Source organism: Rattus rattus, chromosome 2 (assembly GCF_011064425.1).
Source record: "Rattus rattus isolate New Zealand chromosome 2, Rrattus_CSIRO_v1, whole genome shotgun sequence".
Taxonomy (NCBI): Eukaryota; Metazoa; Chordata; class Mammalia; order Rodentia; family Muridae; genus Rattus; species Rattus rattus.
The window spans coordinates 91,441,580-91,461,476 of NC_046155.1; the positions used below are offsets into that span (position 1 = coordinate 91,441,580).

General features: G+C 43.2%; 2 pseudogenes; both read right to left on the reverse strand.

The window, feature by feature from the left end:
• Positions 1-7,847: 7,847 nt before the first annotated feature.
• On the reverse strand, positions 7,848-8,302 carry LOC116893942 (annotated as a pseudogene).
• A 7,538-nt stretch (positions 8,303-15,840) lies between these two features.
• On the reverse strand, positions 15,841-15,985 carry LOC116895011 (annotated as a pseudogene).
• Positions 15,986-19,897: the final 3,912 nt, after the last annotated feature.

Here is a 19,897-nt window from a genome sequence, read left to right on the forward strand (position 1 = left end):
TTCTAAGCATTGAGAAGGTTGGATAATTATTAATTACATGTTGGATATTGTGCATGTTACATGGCTGAGTGAGTTGCCTTATTTCTCTTTAGGAATATGATGCATTGTCTAAATATACAGTTGGATTGTTTACAGTTCAGTGAAAAACTTCCAGGTTTGGTTTCATGGGTTTTGGGTTTTTTTTTTTTTTTTTTTTGGTGGGGAGTGTTTTGGTTTGGTTTGGTTTGGTTTTGGTTTTGGTTGTTTTGTTGTGGTTGTTAATTTTTGAAGCAGGTTTGCACATAGCCCAGACTGACCGTGCCTCATCAGGTACTGATGAATGACCTTGAGTTTTCTGCCTTTCTCTTCAGAGTTCTGGGATTACAGGTAAATACCATTATGTAGTCAGAATGAAATATGGTCACAGTAGTCTCAGGCATTTCAACACTTGGTTCCCAGTTGGTGGCACTGTTTATGAAGTGCAGCCTTGCCAAAGAAAGTATGTCTCTTGAGACAGGGGTGGGGGTCACGGGGTGGATGGAGGTTGAAGGGGTTGTTTAGAGTAAAAAGCCTACCTATCTGCAGTCTTTGTGTCTGCTTGGTGCTCTGGAGTTTGGAGGTATAAGCAGCTTCGTCTAGCTCTCATGCCTCTACTCTGCTGTGGATTCAGCCCTCTGGAATCAACAGCCACAAACAGCCAAAACAAATGCTGCCTTCCCTAAGTTGCCTTCTTTCCAGTCTTTCATTACATTGAGATTGTAACTGATACAGTCATAATTTATTTGATTCTGGGGATCAAAGTTTCTGCCTGCTAAACAAGCACTCTGCCAACTAAACTACACCCCCAGCTCCTGTTTGTTTTTTTTTTAATATTTTAAAACAAACAAACAAACAAACAAAAAATGTGTATGGAACTGGAGTGAGGAGCAGGTACATGCACATGAGTACAAGTTCCCTCAGAATCCGGAAGGTGTTGGAGCTACTGGAGTAGGAATTACTGGCAGTTGTTAACCACCTGACATAAGCGCTGGGGACCAAATTCAGGTTCTCTGTAAGAACAGTATACACTCTTAACCACTGAGCCCTCTTCCTAGCCCTCTTTATTATCTATCTATCTATCTATCTATCCATCTATCTATCTATCTATCTATCTATCTATCTATCTATCCATCTATCTATCTATCTATCCATCTATCTTGGGCCTTGTGCTGTCTAGCCTTATGTCAACTTGACACACAGACTAGAGTTATCTGAAAGGAGGGAACTTCAGTTTTGGAAAATGCCTCCTAAGATCCAGCTGTAAGTGTGGAGAACTCTTGGTGCCACTTCAAGAATATTGGCAAGAACTTGGCATTGGGCTAGGACAAGGAAGTAGGCTCAAGATCTTGATCATCTTGATAAGTCCCTGAATACCCTGGGGCCTTTGTTTATGCTTCGTCCTTTGACCACTTTGTATATGCCTTGTTTGTTCCTTGACTACTTTGTTTATACCTTAGAACTAGCCATATTCTTTGCATGTACCTAGAATGATATAAAAGCAGAGTGGGAAAAATTAAACCCACTTCAGTACTTGCTGGAGTCATACTATAATGCTGTCTGCTGGCAGCCTATATAAAGGACATAGAAAAGGGAAGTTAATTTTCTCTTTGCTTAGTTGCTATTGCTGGTAAATTCATCCTTTTACTGGTATTAGAGCCTACTTCTTTGGGATTCCAGCATATACTGAAGACCAGCTGAGACATGCAACCTCCTGGACCTAACAATTACTGGATTCGTGGACCTTCCACTGGTAGGCAGCCATTGTTGGACTAGCTAGACCATAGCCTGTAAGCTATCCTCTTCTCCCACTCTCTGTGAGAGAGAGGGGGTGGGGGGAATTCATTCTCTAAGTTCTGTTCCTCTAGAGAACCCTGACTAATAATATACTTACCTTGTACCCAAGCTATTGGCTTAACCTGCCTTAAGAGAACAATGTAACAGGCAAACTTACTTGTCTTGAATTTCCCATGTGATCAGTTTTTACAACCTAAGCTAATGAGTAGCTGCCAGCTTTAGTTACATACTCTTCCAAGTCACTGACCCAGTTAGCAGCATTGGCTGAAAGCAGAAAATACAGAAGCTGAAAGAAACTCTCTAAAATCTAACACAAAGTTTGAAAGCAACTATTTATGGGTATTAGTTAATAAACAGTGTTGTTAATTATCTGGTCAGTTGGAGTTAGTTGGAGCCAATGACTTAATCCCTTGTTAATCTCTGTTACATTTTTCTGTAAAGTATTCCATTCCTTCCCCAGCAATGCTTTCTAGGCTATAGGATAAATACAGTGACACTACTCACAGACAGGGACACACACAATAAGATAGACATAGAGGCAGGGACAAGCAGATTCACAAGGCAGCCTTCAGGCAAGCACAGATTCAGACTCATAAAACAGGCAGACAGAGGATAAAAGATACAGGAAGCATGAAGTAGAGAATTCAAATCTGAACTAACTCTTGGTTAAATAACTTCAAAGGGAAATACTTTTATTTCTTTCCTGTATGTGACACCAATCCATAATTGGTAATTTAATCACTAATGCATTTTAATTCTTAAAGCCAAAGATAGTGTTGAACTTCTGATCCTCCTTGTCTCCATTTCCTAAGTACAGGAATTACAGGCATGTGCCACCATATGGTGCCAGGCATTGAGCCAGGGTTTTGTGCATGCTACACAAGCACTCTATCAACTGTGTTACATCCCCAGTCTCTTCCTCCCTCCTGCACATACACACAAAAGTTAAACATTATGCAAAATGAATATTAGGAAATACCTAGCAGAGTATTCAAGGGAAAAGGGTGACATTTAACAAAATGCACATTGAGAAGAGGAAAATAACTACAAACACACAGTGGTTTTGTTTTGTTTATTTTAGGATTAGTGTCTCACATTCACCACCTTTGTGCCTCTCCCTATCAAGGGCTGGGATGACAGACATACACCAGATATTTTCGTTTCTTTAAAACTGTATTTTGGGGGTTGGGGATTTAGCTCAGAGGTAGAGCGCTTAACTAGGATGGGCAAGGCCCTGGGTTCGGTCCTCAGCTCCAAAAAAAAAAAGAAAATGGAAAAAAAAACCTGTATTTTGGTTGGACATTGTGATACCCTTCCTAGAGGTGAGTTTCTTAAGAACTGTTTGCCTACATGATTTTATGTGCATCACAAACTTCACAGTTAAGAAGAGGGCATTGGGGGTTGGGGATTTAGCTCAGTGGTAGAGCGCTTGCCTAGGAAGCGCAAGACCCTGGGTTGGGTCCCCAGCTCCAAAAAAAAGAAAAAAAAAAAAAGAAGAAGAGGGCATTGGGGGCTGGAGAGATGGTTCAGTGGTTAAGAGCACTGACTGCTTGCTCTTCCAGAGGTCCTGAGTTCATTTTCCAGCAACCACGTGGTGGCTCACAACCATCTGTAATGGGATTTGATACCCTCTTCTGGTGTGTCTGAAGACAGAACAGTGTACTCATATAAGTAAAATAAATCTTTAAAAAGGGGGTGGAGAGATTGGATCCTCTGAAACTAGAGTTACAGATAGTATGAGTCACTGTGTGGGTGCTGGGAACTGAACTGCAGGAGCAGACAGTGCTGTTAATTCTTGAGCTATCTATCCAGCCTCCTAAAGACCTGAAGTATTTACTAGTCCAGTTAGGAAGAGGTGTGAAGGCTTCCTTACCATATAAAGGGTATTGTCAGAACTTTTTCTCAGTGCATTTTCAATACCAGTTTATGTAATGACTTTTCTGTCTGAGGATTCCTTCAACAGAAACTGAAACAAAGACTCAGAGAACAAAAATGATGGCCAGGCATGGTGGGACACCTTTAACCCAAGCATTCAGGAGGGAGAGGCACCTGGATCTCGTGTAAGTTCCAGGCCAGCCTGTTCTACATAAGTGATACCCTGTCTCAAGAGAGGGATGGGGAAGAAAAGTGAAGGACAGTCTGGGAGTGATCAAAGAAGGGGAGAAGACAATTCCAAGTGGGTTTAGTGCTGAGCCTTTGTTTGAATAATTAGATACTAGATCTTGTGAAACTTCCTTAGCAATTATTGGAAATGCATCTCAAGACTTTTTATTTAGGGAAAGAAATTAAGAAACATTTATCTGTCTGTTCCTGTTATATTGATAAAGGGTCACCCCCTTGGGGTTCAACCTGACTGAACACTTCTGAACTATGACATGCTAAGTTCCCCAACAGGTGGCCACAGGAAATCAGAGTTGCGTAACACAGATGTCTTGGAGCAAGATGGCAGAGATAAATACCGATGTGAAATGGGGTGCTGCCAAGTTGCACCTGAAGGACGGTAGGTGGTTGGCAGACTGCACAGATTAGTCACTACAACTAAACCCCAAAGGACTTGAAGGGCTACCTGAAAGATATATGAAAGACCTTTGAGGGATGGGGAAATGGCTCAGTAGGTAAAACACTCACTAAGCAAGCATGAAGAACTGAGTTGAGATCCCCAGACCCACATAAAAGCAAAATTGGTGTGACAACCCCCTGGAAGCTTAGGCAGGCAGGGTAGCTAGAACAGCTGGAAATCAAGAGGTCCTGATTCAGTGAGAGAATCTCTACTGGTAAAGAAAAGTGGAGAAAAGTTAAGGAAGACTCCGAATACCAACTGCAAGCCCTCTCACACAGGCACATATGAGTATGTGCACAAGACTATATATAAGGAAACACAACACACACACACACACACACACACACACACACACACACACACCACAAATACCCATGAGTTTTACCTTCCAAAATACTGCCCTCTAGTAACCCCATGTGCATATCTTTCCACTGTGCTACAAAGCCCTTTCATCTAGTTTTATCTGCAAGCCCATCAATTGCTTCCAAGGCAACCTTCATATTCTCACTGGGATCACTGGTGAGATGGCTTAGCTGGTAAAGGTAGTTGTTACTAAACTGATGACTTCCAGAGGATATCTATCAGTCTCTTGGCTCTGCATGGTGGAAAGAGAAAGCCAACTGTTAGCATTCTGTCTAAGCTCCACCCCCACAGTTACCTGTCAACAGCCAGGTGTGCTTGACACTATAAAAGCAGCTGCTTGCCCCCTCCTCAAGCTCTTGCTCTCTTGCTTTTACCCTCTTCTCCCTTGTCCCTTCTCTCCCCATTCCCTTCCCCCAACTGACCTCTGACTTCTGAATGTACATGCAACCACACAAAAAAAGCGCAATAAAATTTAAATAATAACATTAATTTGGAGGAAGCTAAACATTCAGACCATAGGACAACCTATCAGTCTTCCTGGAAGTTATCTGTTTAGAACCCACTACCCCGGTGGCTAGCCGGTAAGTTCCCAGGTAAGTGGGACAAGTTAAATTCTCGGATTGAGACAATAAGGTTCCCGGTTTTGGGACCAGGGTTAAGTTCTCGGATTGAGACAATAAGGTTCCCGGTTTTGGGACAAGTCGCACAGTTTCTGCCGCCGCAGCCATTGCTGCAGCCATATCCCTAACCTCCTTAGTACAGACTGCAGCAGCTGTAAGTAATTTATCCGCAGGTGTTGCAGAAGCTTTAGATGTTCAGGGTAATATTAATAGTCAGTTGAAAACGGGAATTTTGCTGCTGTATCAAAGGGTCGATTTGCTCCAGGAACAAGCGGATATTATGATAGGTGTGACTTTGAGTTTTATGGTTATATTATTACTCTGGGAGAGAGTACAAGATACAAGGTTTTCTGGTTTCAGACTAAGGAACACAGTATTTTGGGAGAAAGATTTTGTCTTTGTGTTTTTAAAAGGTGTGATTAGGCTCTGGAAACCTCCCAGAGTCATACTGATCAGATTTGATAGAGGTAGGCCACCTGAAAAATTTATTCAGGAGAATTAAACAAAAAGATATCTGGATTCGAAACTTTTGTCTTGAGAGTTGTATTTTACAGAGTGTGCCTACTTGGATTCCTGGTCTCAAGGACTTTCAGCTGGGACCAGTCAGGACACATCAGCTATGGCATTTGTTTCATTTTTCCTTCCCCCCACCCCCAAGGACATCTCAACGCCCATGTACAGCTTGATGGAGTTAATGCAATTGGGTTGTGAGTGAAAATACTCCTATTGGAATCTGGGTCCCTTCGGTGGGAAACCATATAGTATTTCCCCTCTATGTCTATTGTCTGTCCTTGGTGCACGAAGCTGTCCATGTATGTCAGTTTATGTCTGTGGTTTTTGTTTCTCGTTGCTTAAATGTTTTATGTTTCATGTTCAGAAGAGAAAATGGTAAAAACTTTATCTGCTGTTGTTCACACCTTGATTTGATTTTAACTCCTTTCAAAAAAGGAACAAATGAATAAAAAGCAGTTTCAATCGGCCCTTGGTGCCCTGCACCTGTAGCTAAGAGCCTAGGTCAGCTGGAGAAGCTGCCCGGGGATGAGCGTCTGCATGAGCTGATTATTAGACTTAGCAGGTGACAATGTGCTTCTCTTAAAATCACAGCTAGAAAAGTCATAATGGTGTTTGGTCTAAATATTAAAGATATGTGTAGCCACTTCAATTTTGTTTCTGATTGGTTCTAAATATATAATTATTCTCTACATGCCTTGGTTATGGACTATTGGCGTTTATGTTATTAGATATGGTTAAAAAAATGTAACATTGGTAACAGAAAGTTGAGAAAAAAATGTCTCTTTGTTGAGGTATTGGAGACCACACCATCATGCGTTCATACGTAAGAACTGACAGTCGAACCTTGTATATACTCGGTGTCTTGGAGACTGGATTTTGGAGACTAGATTGTTTGTTGGAGGTTGAGTTTTGCTTTCCAAAGTTGTTTGCCCTGAAGTTCTCTGTATTTTTGATGCTAATTCCACTGCCTCAAGGACAGCTGCCTCGTCACATACTCACAACTCTGGTTCCTAACAGCTGAAGCTTCCAGACTCACAGGCGAACAAGACAAGATGCCCACCACATATCGAGAAAGGCTCAACTTCCACAATCTCCTAAAGTAAAGCCATCTGGCCCCTACCCTTTCGTCCCTGGGCTTTTGGGAGGAATGGTAAGATGACCCAAGGTAGCCATCTCAATGACGGGCAACTTCCTCTAGCCCCTGACCAACCTAAGACACAGGGCCTTGAGGACGACAAGGTGACCCTACGACGGGTAAGGCTGGGGTTGAGAGGTCGATCCTAAGACAGAGATGGCTACACCTCTTTCGGTCATTTGCTCCTCTGCCCAGTTTCTCCCCGGAAATCTTAATGGTCTTCTATAAAAGAAAAAAAAAGGGGGAGATGTAGGGAGCCATTCTGAGCTATACAGTCACAAAGGATGTGGGGAGCGGGTGTGGCGGCAGTCCCAAGATGGTGCCCGGGACTGCAGCTAAGTACATGACTAGCACCTGACTTTCTCACACACCTGAAACTAGCCACGTCCACTGTGAGAGCTGCGCAGGTGCACCATGACGAAAGATCAGGCCATGTGACGTGGACCTATGAACTGATACCATGAAGTCTGGACTGAGGAGGCAGAGTTGAGGGAGGATATAAGGGTGTGTGCTTGGGGGCTGCGGGGAGTGGATAAGACTCCAAGCTAATTTCAAATGTGCTATACATCAGAGGCTAGTTGTTTTTTGTTTTGTTTTTTTGTTTGTTTGTTTTTTCACCTTAGCATTTACTTCTATTCCATAATCTTGGAACTGTCTTCATCAAAGTTCAAAAGGAGATGGCAATAACGACAAAGATGCTGGCTCTACCTCCAAGAACAGCTGCTTGGAACTGCCTGGGAAGATCCACACACCAAGAAATCAGGGAGATGCTGTTAGGGTGGGCAGCCACCTGCAGCCAGCCCACCATCTATTGAAATAGGGGCTGGGTTGTAGCCCAAGTCTCTCACAGAGGTGTAGCCAATGTCTGCACTTCCTCCAGGCACTTGTCATAGGCCTCCTGATATTCTTCGTGGAGCTTCACCATGATCACACAAGTGGGATGCTTGGAGCCTGTAGCTGCATCCAGGTCCGTTAGAGGGAATATAGACGTAGTACAAATTCTGGTCCTCGCACATAACTGGAAGACGGCAGTACCCCTCAATGTGTCTCCTGTCAAAACCATGATCCCTTTCTCACCCTTGTTGACAAATTTCTGAACCTCCTTCACCCCGTGACGAATCTGCTTCTGCTTCGTGGGCCTTCTTGATGCATTCCTAGCGCTTGCGCATCAGGTGGTGGGAAGCCAGGGTGCTGTGTGATGGGGTTCAGGTAGACGAGCAGCTCTTGGTACCTGTGCTGCTGGCTGCAGCCCTACCCCTGTGCCTCAGACTCCTCGGTAACGGCCTTTATTTTGGTCATCTTAGGAACTACAATTCAGTTAGGGCATAGAGGAACCATGCGCCAGAGGCTAGTCTTAAAATCCGTTGCTCTTCTGTCTATCTCCTGAGTACTGGGATTACAGGCATGAATGTAACACCATACTACTTGGCCCACTTTTAGTTGTTTGCCTAATACTTACACATTTTAAGAATTTGTTGTATACTTTAAGTATCAAACTTTTTTCCAGTATAGGACTAGTTTTTAACTGCATCCTGCTGCCCCCAACACACACACACACACACACACACACACACACACACACGGGCTCTCTCTAGTCCTGGATGGCCAATGTAGACCAGGTTGGCCTTGAATTCAGAGATCCACCTGACTCTGCTTCCAGGGTTCTGGGATTAAAGCATGTGACTTTCTGAATCTCTTAACATTTTATTTATTTATTTATTTATTTATTTATTTATTTATTTATTTATTTTTGAGGCAGAGTCCGTTACTTTGAGGAACTCTCTACATAGACATCCATTTGCCTCTGACTCCCAAGTACTGGGATTAAAAGCGTATGCTCCTACATCAGAAGTATCTAATAGACTTGCTGCTATATCTTACTTGTTCTAATGCTGTCTGCTGATGATTTCTAGATGGATAATCAAATAATGACAACTTTGTCCCTTTTGTACAAATAATTTTCTTCTTCCTTTTTCCTTCCTTTCCTTACATTTTTTCTTCTATATCTACCTTTATTTGTTATTTGTGTACAGAGATACACACATGCCAGAGAACACGTTGGAGGTCAGTGAACAGAGAAAATAAATTGCAAAACAAAAGCCTCGTAAGCTTGGCTAACATGTCCCCACAGACCCTGAAGGAATATAGGTTAATGGTGTCAGAGCCAAGTTGGAAAACAAAGCTACAGGAGTGGGAATTTATTACCATGGGATGATTCATCTATGACTCAGATCTCACCTCTTGGCAAGAGCACAACTAAAGCCTTTCTGGACACTATGCTTCAGTGAATGTTTTGAATCCTGAACACAGGTAGCATGTGAACAGAACTTCCAGCAATTGTGCAACTATGTAGAAAGTAAGACTCAAAAGTATCCTGTTAGCTGTGTATGGTAGCATGAGCCTACAACCCCAGGACTCAGGAAACTGAAGCACGGACATTAGAAGTTCAAAGCTAACTTCAGCTACCCTTTCTCTGAAACCAAAGCTAAAAGCAACTGAGAGGACACAATTTCTACTGTGTACTGCCCACTGTCCATTGCTATCTTTCCTCGAGTCTATTTATTTATTTAAATGCAGGGGCTTAAATGTCCATGTTAGACAAATGACTTATCATTGTGTTATACCCCAGTCCCAAGGTTGTTTTAACTTTCTTGCCCCACCATCTTTATGGTTTTCAGTAACCTTGATCTCTTTTTTTTTTTTTCTTTTTTTTTTTTTGGAGCTGGGGACCGAACCCAGGGCTTTGCGTTTGCTAGGCAAGCGCTCTACCACTGAGCTAAATCCCCACCCCAACCTTGATCTCTTAACATTGTACAGAGCACCACCATACTGGTTCAGTATATTGAAAACATCAGACACGTCTTCCTTCCCTCTTTCCCTTCCTCCTTCCCTCTCTACTTCCTTTTAATTCTTTCTGTTTTTTTTAAACTTTACAAAAGAGAGAAAGCAATTAAATTCACAGCCTTTTGAACTATAGGACCGACCCCCATATAAATGTTATAATACAGTGTGGGGGATCTCGAAATATTTGGCAACAGTAAAAGGTTTCTGAATGTACAACAAACAAATACCAGTTGCAATGACTCTGAGTTCTTGCCAGCTGTTCTAGCCCTTGCTGCCACCTACTAGTTTTCACCACAGACTGGGTTCTGGACATGCAGTGTGTATACTTTATACTGTGTGAGCCATCACCCTACACAATGTGGGCGAATGCTGCCTCAAACACCTGGCTAACATTGGACATTATGGACTGTGGTGTTTTTACTATACATACAAAGCTGTACACTCTTGTAGAAACATAATGGTTTAGTTTCTTTGTCTGTCTGTCTGTTCGAGACAGGGTTACTCTGTGTGGCCTTGGCTGTCCTGGAAATCTCTGTATAGACCAGGCTGCCCTCAAATTCATGGAGATCTGGTTGCCTCTGCCTTTTTTTTTTTTTTTTTTTTTTTTTCGGAGCTGGGGACCCGAACCTTGGTCCTTGCGCTTGCTAGGCAAGCGCTCTACCACTGAGCTAAATCCCCAACCCCATGCCTCTGCCTCTTGAGTGCAGGAATAAAAGGTATATGCCACCACTCCCGGGCTAATATTTATTCTTATGTACAAATAAGCAAGCAAACCTACATTGTTACTATGCAACATTGCTTTTATCTTTAACAAAGTGTAAATTTATGTATGACAAATTATTGCTGAAAAATAAATTGCTTAGCCAAGGGTAAGCAATGTCTTTAATTCCAGCACTTGGGATAAAGAGAAGGTTTATCTCTATGAGTTCAAGGCTAGCTTGGCCTACGTAGTAAGACTTTGTCTGAATAATAACAACTGTTGTGGTTTGCCCTGGAGTTATCTGTATTTTGATGCTAATTCCACTGCCCCAAGGACAGCTGTCTAGTCAGGTACTCAGAAATCAGGTGACTTCACCAGAACCTTCTCCCCCATTGAATTTGTAAAATACAGGTGAGGGGCAGGTACAGGATAGAACGAGGCTTGTCGTGGGAGGCTGTACCTTTACAGGTTGTTACAAATGTTCTTAAGGGATGGATGGTACTGGGCTTTGTATGATTAAGTGGACAATTATATCTTATCAATTAGATCTAAGATTATTGTGTTGTGTGTTCTTTTATGTGAGGGTTTGAGTGTAGGAAAGTGTGCAGCAGCTAGAGACACTGGGCCACTGCAGCGAAGTTGGGATATCTTGGGGCACTGCAGTGCAGGACCAAGCGAGGTAAAAGACACCAATACTTTTTTTTTATTTTTTATATTTTACAACAACAAACAACAATTTTTAAAGCATAAAAATGCTGAGATTCTGGGTGGTTCTGTGTTGTGGTTTGCCTTGTATTTTGATGCTAATTCCGTTGCCCCAAGGACGGCGGCCTAGTCCAGTACTCAGGAATCTGGTGACCTTATCAGAAACTTCTCCCATTTAATTTGTAAAATAAAGATTTGGGCAGGGGAAGGAAGTTGGAGGGGAAAAGTAGAGAGAAGGGGTCAGAGGAGAAGGAGGAAGAGGGAGCTGAAGACATGGCATGGAAAAACCACAAGTGATGAGGGATTTCAGAGCGGGGAATAGGATAGTGTAGTGGTAGATCTGCCCAATCTAGGTGCGAGCTTGTACTCATAGTAATTTTCTTTGTGCGGCACATTCAGGTTGGAGAGGTTACTGCAACAGCTCTGTAGTTGGTGCCACCCTGATACTTGCTTGTCTGCGCATGTGTCTGTGCATCTGTTCTTCACTTCCTCATCCCCAAGCCCAGCCAGACCAAGCTGTACAGAATGTGGGGCTTTACCTTAAAGAGTGACGACAGCACAGCTTGATTCCCCGGCAAACTAAGCATGGTGCTCTCTTGCCTGTAATTCAAACATTTGGGAGGTAAAGGCAAAAAGATCAGGAGTTCAAGGTCATGGTAGCTATGGTCAGGTAGAGGAGTTGGAGGCCGGCTGGAAACCTGGAAACCCAGTCTGAGTGGAAAATAGAGAGAGACAGTACTCCTGCTGGGTATAATGGCCACATCTCTTTTTTTTTTTTTTCTTTTTTTCCGGAGCTGGGGACCTGTCGGCGCCAGCACCGACACAGTACCAAGAATCGGGCGAAAGCCTACGGGATGAAAGAAACACACATACACACACACAGGTTATCATGTCAAGCCAGGAGAGGAAGAGAGGAAGAGAGAGAGAGAGAGAGAGAGAGAGAGAGAGAGAGAGAGAGAGAGAAAGAGCGGAAGGAAGAGTGAGAGTGAGGAAGAAGAGTGAGAGACTCCTGTAGCTTTATTCACCACTTATATACCCAAGTCTCCAGGTAGAAAATAACTGGGAAGCACAGTGGGAAACCCTGGCTCGTGACTACCTGGCTCGACTTCTGTAACAAAAGACCGACTACAAGACCTGAATTAATTAGGGAGAAATCCCAGAAGACCAGCCTAAATCTCAAGGATAAAGGCTGAGGAAGTAAAAGGCAGAAGTAAACTGACCACCACCCAGGTGTGGTCCAGGTGTGTCAGTTCCACATGCATCAGCCGGGCTCAGCAGAGGTCATGCAGTGGAGATACGGGTGTTTACTACTTGGTCTTTTCTTCCTGTGCCGTAAATACATGGGAGAGGCCTGTTCAACAATCCCATAACTTCTTAACTGTGGCCATGCAGTTACAAAGCGGCCAGGCCCAAATCCAATATGGCACTACAGGGACCGAACCCAGGGCCTTGCGCTTGCTAGGCAAGCGCTCTACCGCTGAACTAAATCCCCAACCCCAATGGCACACATCTTTAATGTTTGGACCCTAGAGGCTGAAGCAGGGGAGGATTAGGAATTGGGATTAGTCTCTATCTCCAAAACAAGAAACAGGGAAAAAGAAGCAGAGCAATGGGGAGGAGGAGAAGAGATAGAGATGGAGGAGGAAGGCCTCTGAGGAACTAGGGAGTCACTGCTTGTAACTAAAGTATCAGGGAGGGCAGGGTGGAGGAGGAGGCATCAGAGCTGGCTCTGGGCTCTGAAGCATAACAGTTTTGTGAGTATTTCATGGGCAGAACGGTCCAAGCAAGCGAAGGAGATGATAAATGGGTAAATAAATGCACAGAAATGGGAAAGCCCGATTTGAAGAAAATAAGAGCTAGAATCCTTGGTTACAAAGATCACATTACTTAAGATGACTGATTTATTCCAAGGCTTTGTGGGAAAAGAAAAGGAATGTCAGTCATCTAGATTAAGGCTTTGAGGGGTATTAAATTCACTCTGGGTCCTGAGAGGCTATACTAGATCCCAGGCAACCTAGAAAATCAGGTATGTTGTCTGGACGTTTTCCTGGGCCCTGTCTATATCTAATGGTCCTACTTCATTTCCTTCTATGCCTCTGAATAGCAGACTCATGTTTGCCTCTGGTTTCTGCTGTGTCATATCTTCCAGTCACAGCCCTTTCTCTGTGTACCTTCTAGCTTCTGTCTCTGTTATTAAGCACTTATTATCTGGGTCTCAAATTCAATCTTTGAAAGAGAAAATTTGATTCTTCTAGTTAATTATTATCATTCCTATCAAACAGCCCTCTGGGACAGACTATGAATAGGCTTGATTAGGTCAACCAGATGAGTCAAAGGTAACACAGAGTTCTGTAGTGTTCCGTGTCTGTAGAACTAAGAAGTAGCTTGGTTGGGTGAGTGCTTGCGTAGCATGTGGAAAGCCTTGGACTCTTACCAGAATCACAGAAAACTATGCATGGTGGTGCATGCCCATAATGCTAGCATTTTAGGAGAACTGGACTTTGGGCCTCAGGAAAGCTAGGAGAGATCTCTACCCTGGATCTCTACCCTATTCCTATCTGAGGAAGAACTTTTTTTTTTTTTTTTTTTTTTTTTTTTTTGAGCTGGGGACCGAACCAAGGGCCTTGCATTTGCTAGGCAAGTGCTCTACCACTGAGCTAAATCCCCAACCCCGAGGAAGAACTTCTTGATGGCCATTTCCCTCTGGAATGCTAGGAGAGAGCTCTACCCTAGAGCTAAATTCCTATCTGAGGAAGGATTTCTTGATGGTCATTTTCTTCCATGTATAGTCTCGTTGCTCAGGATGGGTACAAGTTTCTAAATACAAATCTTTTCAAAGTATCTAGTAGCCAGCATGGTGGCAGCACACACCTTTAATCCTAGCAATTGGGAGGCAGAGGCAGGTGATCTCGGAGTTCAAAGCCAACCTAGTCTACAGAGCAAGTTCTAGGACAACTAAGCCTACACAATGAAATCCTGCTTTGAAAAACAAAACTGGGGCTGGAGAAATGGTTCAGTGGTTAAGAGCACTGACTGCACTTCCAAAGGTCCTGAGTTCAAATCCCACCAACCACATGGTGGCTCACAACCTTCTGTAATGAGATCTGAGGTCTTCTTCTGATGTGTCTGAAGACAGCTACAGTGTATTAGATATAATAAATAAGTCTTAAAAAAAACGAAACCCAAAAGATCTTGTGACATATCTATTTTCAGCATTATCCACTTCTTTATGAAATCACTGATCTAATTAAGGACTTTGAGTTCATTTTCACAGGTAGGAAGAGTTTGTAAAGAAACATTTCCATCATTTCATCCAAGACAGTCATGCCAGACTCAACCACCGTTCCTCCCTGCAAGCTGGATACAATGGATCAATGTCTATGATCCCTGCACTTGGGAAGAGCTAGAAGGATGGAGAGTTCAAGGTTGGATTGGAGGGATAGCTCAGTGGCCAAGAGCAGTTTTTCTCTAAAAAACAAACAAACAAGCAAGCAAAGCCAAATAAACCGGAGTTAGGTTCCCAGCACCCAAATAGTGGCTCGATAATTGTAATTCCAGTTTCAAGGGTCCTGTGCCCTGTCCCAAAGGCTCCTGCACATATGTGGTACCTATACTTAGGTATACAGACATGAGGTAAAATAAGTATAATTTTAAAGAGTTCAAGGTCATCCCCAGCTACATAGCAAATTCAAGGCTCGTCTGGGCCTCTTAAGTATTATCTTGCCTCATCAAACCAAACCAAGACAAAATGACTCACTACATACCATATTCTCTTCAATAGCAAAAGGACAGTAATATTTGTTTATAAGCAAAACATTCTAGAGCATTAACTACATCATTCTTAGTACTCACAAATATGATTTCATTTAGCTCTCGCAAGAACTATAATATTATTTTCCCCACTTTTTTTTAAATGGAAAAACTGAGACAGTTAAGACACCTGTTCAAAGACACATAGCTAACTTGGTTGAGGGGTCATTCCTCTGATACAGCCACCCAAGCGAAAGAGGTACTCTAAGTTTCTGGCCAGCCTAATCTATACAGCTAGTCCCCTCACAGCCAGAGACCCAGTCACACACCCCAAAAAAAAAAAAAAAAAAAAAAAAAAAAAAAAAAAAAAAAAAAAGGTGGGTGTTCATATTTAATCCTATTTGAATTTCATCCTGGAGATCAAGTTTCTATTTTTCTTGCGATTCTTAAAATTGCCCTTTTATAATTTCTCATTTAATTTTTTTAGTTAGTATCTCAATAATGTAACTGGCAATGGCTTTGATTCCCCTGCTTCTTGCCTCCAGGGTGATAATGAGACTATACATCCTGATTCTTTTGGTTTGGTTTTGTGTCTTGAGACAGGGTCTCTCTCTGTAGCCCAGGGATACACCTTAGCTTCCATCTTGTGACAAGTCTCCTGCCTAGGCCTTCCAGATGCTGAGATTACAATAAAATTTAAAATGAAACAAACAAATAAACTTGTGGTTGTGTGTGTGCATTGATATTGTTCATTGAACTTTGGAATAGATTTAATGAATCATTCTGTTTGGCCCTAGGCAAGTTTCTTTGGTTTTTGTTTGTTTTGTTTTTTTTTGGGGGGGGGGCGGTGGTTCCCCTATTACAAACTGCGCGGTCGAGTTTCCCGGAATTTGGGGTCAGTACACACGGAGTGCAATGGATTAAACCTCGCTTTGGAGAAATCATCTTTCGTGATTATGGTATTTCCCCTTCCAGGTAAGTATAAGTGTCTTTGATCTTCATCTAACCAGTCTTGGAAGCTTGCGGATTTTGACAGCCTCTCATAGCTCAGGATGGCCTTAAACTGCTGATCCTCCTCTTCCACTTCCCAGGTTCTAGAATTTCAAAGGTTCTGCACCTGGCCCAGTAGACCAACCTTACTGCGTGTCCTTTACCAACAAGGCAGCTTTCACTGAACCAGTGTACAGCGTTTGCAGTTTGGACCACTTCATGACTTTAGATTCCAGCCTCAGCTCCCGAGAGCGCTGACTCAGCCCTTCCGGTCAGCCAGCAGCGTCATCCTGAGTAGTCCAGGCCGGGAGGTGCAGTTGCCAGAGTCACTGCGATGCTTGGCCCCTGACTCAGCCACTTCCGTAGCATCTGATCATCCTAGTGTGGCCGCCTCTGGCACTAGGCAGCCTCCTACACCCTCCTCCCCAATTGCTCTTCTCTCTTGCTGGAATGGGAGCGCAGCATGGCAAAGCTCTTCCCGGTGTAGTGTTTAGAAACTGAGGGTCTCAGGAGCACAGACCCTTGCTTCGCCCTGTGTAGCCAGAGTTTTATGCTTTAGCTACCTTAATTAGCTAGGCTAAGCTACCTTCCTTAATAAGCCAATTAAAAGAGTAAATTACTATTGAAAAGCAGAAAGAGATTCATTCCATGTGTGGCCACACTAAGAGGCATAGTTAAGATTGAGGGAACCCTTTCTAACTCCTTCCCAAGTCCATCTTCCTACATGGGATTTAGGATGAAGTAGAGGGCCAATATTAACATAGCTTTGCCAGTCTCCAGGATACAATATTCCCCCTCTGGCTGGCCCAAGCTTCAGCCATTTTCTTCTAGCATGGGATTCATGGGGCAGAGAAAGGAGAATTCCAATTTCTTGGAATCCATTGTTTGTTTAATCTTTTTTTTTTTTTCTTTTTCTTTTTTCTTTTTTTTTTTTTTTTTTTTGGAGCTGGGGATCGAACCCAGGGCCTTGCGCTTACAGGCCCCACCACTGAGCCAAATCCCAACCCCTGTTTGTTTAATCTTATTGCTTTTGTTTTGTTTTTCAAGCTAGGGTCTCTTTGTGGCCCTGGCTGTCCTGGAACTCACTCTGTAGAACAGTCTCTGCCTCTGCCTCCCAAGAGCTGGGATTATAGGCATATGCCACCACCACCAGGCAAGGAGTCCATTGTTTTAATAGTCTGATAGTCAGAAGGAGGGACTCAAGTGTCCTTTAAAATGCCCTCTCTGTTAGGATTGTTAACTAGAGCCATTTGATCTGACTGAATTTCACCTAATACATGGATGCAATAGGAGTGACTCTATACCCATCTTGATGTCCTTGGCATAGCATACAGGAATTTGGTGGACTGCTTTTCAAATAACATTATCTTTTCACTAAACTTATGTGTTTGCATACACATCACCCAACTGTATGTGTTGGACATGAGTGCTATGGTCAGAGTACAACTTGAAGAAGTTGGTTTTCTTCTTCCACCAAGTGGGTCCTATGGAGGAAACTCAAGTTGTCAGTCTAAGCTGCAACCTCTGTCTGTCTGTCTGTCTGTCTGTCTGTCTATCTACTTACTTACCTATAATCTTATCTATCTTTCTATCTACTTACCTACCTATAATCTATCTGTCTGTCTGCCTATCTATCTATCTATCCTCTGTCTGTCTGTCCTTCTGTCTGTCTGTCTAGTTTTTCAGGGCAGGGTTTCTCTGTGTAGTCCTGGAACTCACTCTGTAGACCAGGCTACGCCTCTGCCTTCCAGGAGCTGGGACTAAAGGCGCGTGCCACCACTGCTGGGTTCTGGGTGGAAATTTAGAGAGGGAAGCTTTAAAATGAAGGCTTTATTTTCTGAGAGTACAGGAAGACAGCCTTCTTCCATGAAGGGAGATTGTACATTTTTTAAAAGATTTATTTATTCATTTTTTTATGTACATGAGTACACTGTCACTGTCTTCATGCACACCAGGAGAGGGCATCAGATCCCATTACAGATGGCTGTGAGCCACCATGTGGTTGCTGGGAATTGCACTCAGGACCTCTGGAAGAGCAGCTGGTGCTCTTAACCGCTGAGCCATCTCTCCAGCCCTGTACATTTTTATAGAATGGGAACACAAATCGAGGGGTAGGAGCTGGGGGAACTGCAGTGTTATTCAATTGTATTTTGACATTATGGGTTAAACAAGGGAGTATCCATTGGAGACTGGGCTGTATCTAGGGCACCCAGCTTCAAGGTCCTTAATTCTTTCTCCCAGACATTAGGTCCCAGGTTATAGTGATAAGGGAACAACGGAGCAGGTCGACTTCATGTGAACTTGTCTAACCCTGCCATCAAGATGGGGAAGTTGTCCTTGAGATGTCTTGCCTCACACAACTGTTTATAGCAGAAGCCGTTCAGCTATAGGGAAGTCCCCAGTTCCCCTAGGGCCTGGTGCCTTGAACTTATTTTCTCCCTATGACTAACTGGAATTTGAAAATGAAATTTTCTTTTGCTTGCTCCCAGCAAGCTGCTGTGATTGAATATGAGCAGGAGAGGGAACAAGTGATTGTAAAGTCTATCAGGCAGATCTGAAATGTGCTCCTGAGCTGCTTTTCTTTCTTTCTTTCTTTTTTATAAATATTCTTTTTAAAGACTTATTTATTTCATGTATGCAGGTACACTGTCACTGTCTTCAGACACACCAGAAGAGAGCATCAGATCCCATTACAGATGGTTGTGAGCCACCATGTGGTTACTGGGAATTGAACTCAGGACCTCTGGAAGAGCGGTCAGTGCTCTTAACCACTGAGCCGTCTCCCCAGCCCGTGAGCTGCTTTTCAGTCCCACTTCCTCTTTGACTGGAGGTCAGAAGACAACCTGCGTGATTCATTCTTTCCTTCTACTATGTGGGTCCTAGGGTTTGAATTATGGTCATCGTCAGGCTTGATTCAGTGCCTTTACTGGCTGAGCCATCTCACCAGCCCTGGGGACATCTTAGAGACATTAGCTTTATCAGAATCTCTCGGTTACCAGAAACCCTAGAGGCTCTCTGAGATCACTCTATCCTTGGTATTCCAAAATTCATGAAATATCTAGTTCTATCCCTTTGATATTTCTGGTCATCCTCTCTCAGTCTCACTTCTATAACTCATGTAACCAACGGTGACCTTCTATCCCCTAGCCTCTACCTCCTGAGTACTAGAATTACAGGCCTGCATTGACATCTCCTATTTGTTCAAACCCAGGATTATAACCATGTTAATGCCTGAGCTACATCTCCAAATTTACAAAAGGGTTTACTCCTTTGGCTACAATAAACCATAGAGCCTATGTGGTACTGAAGATAGTTTGGGGACCTTTGGATCCAAACTCAACTTTACCAAGTGTTCCCTAAGTCCTGTGGAAGACAGTATGTACCGAAGTAGAAAGAACTTAATCACCTGGGGCCCAGGTCCTCCGCTGGGTGGACCTAAGTTTGGTTCCCAGGACCAACAACTGCCTATTACTCTAGCTCCCAGGGTTCCGCGATACCCTTCTCCAGACTCCTGCACATACGTATCCTGTGCTGCCATCATCCAGCCAGAAAATGACTTTTGTTTGTTTTGTTTTTTCCAGTCAGGCTTTCTGTCTGTAACAGAGCCCTGGATGTCCTAAACTTGTTTTATAGACCATACTGACCTCAAACTCGCCGAGATCTGCCTGCCTCTGCCTCCTAGGTGCTGGCATTAAATGCATGTATCACCATGTCCTGCCCTGAAAATAGCCTATCTTAATGAGAGACAGGTTTTTAAAACAGTCATCAGAGTATCAAATAGATAATTTTGGACATTGGGTGAAGCTGAAGGTTGTTTTTCAGATTGCTCAGACCAATACAACTCCTTGGATCTGGAGTTACAGGTAACTGTGAGCTGCCTGCTTGAGTACTAGGGAACTCAAGTG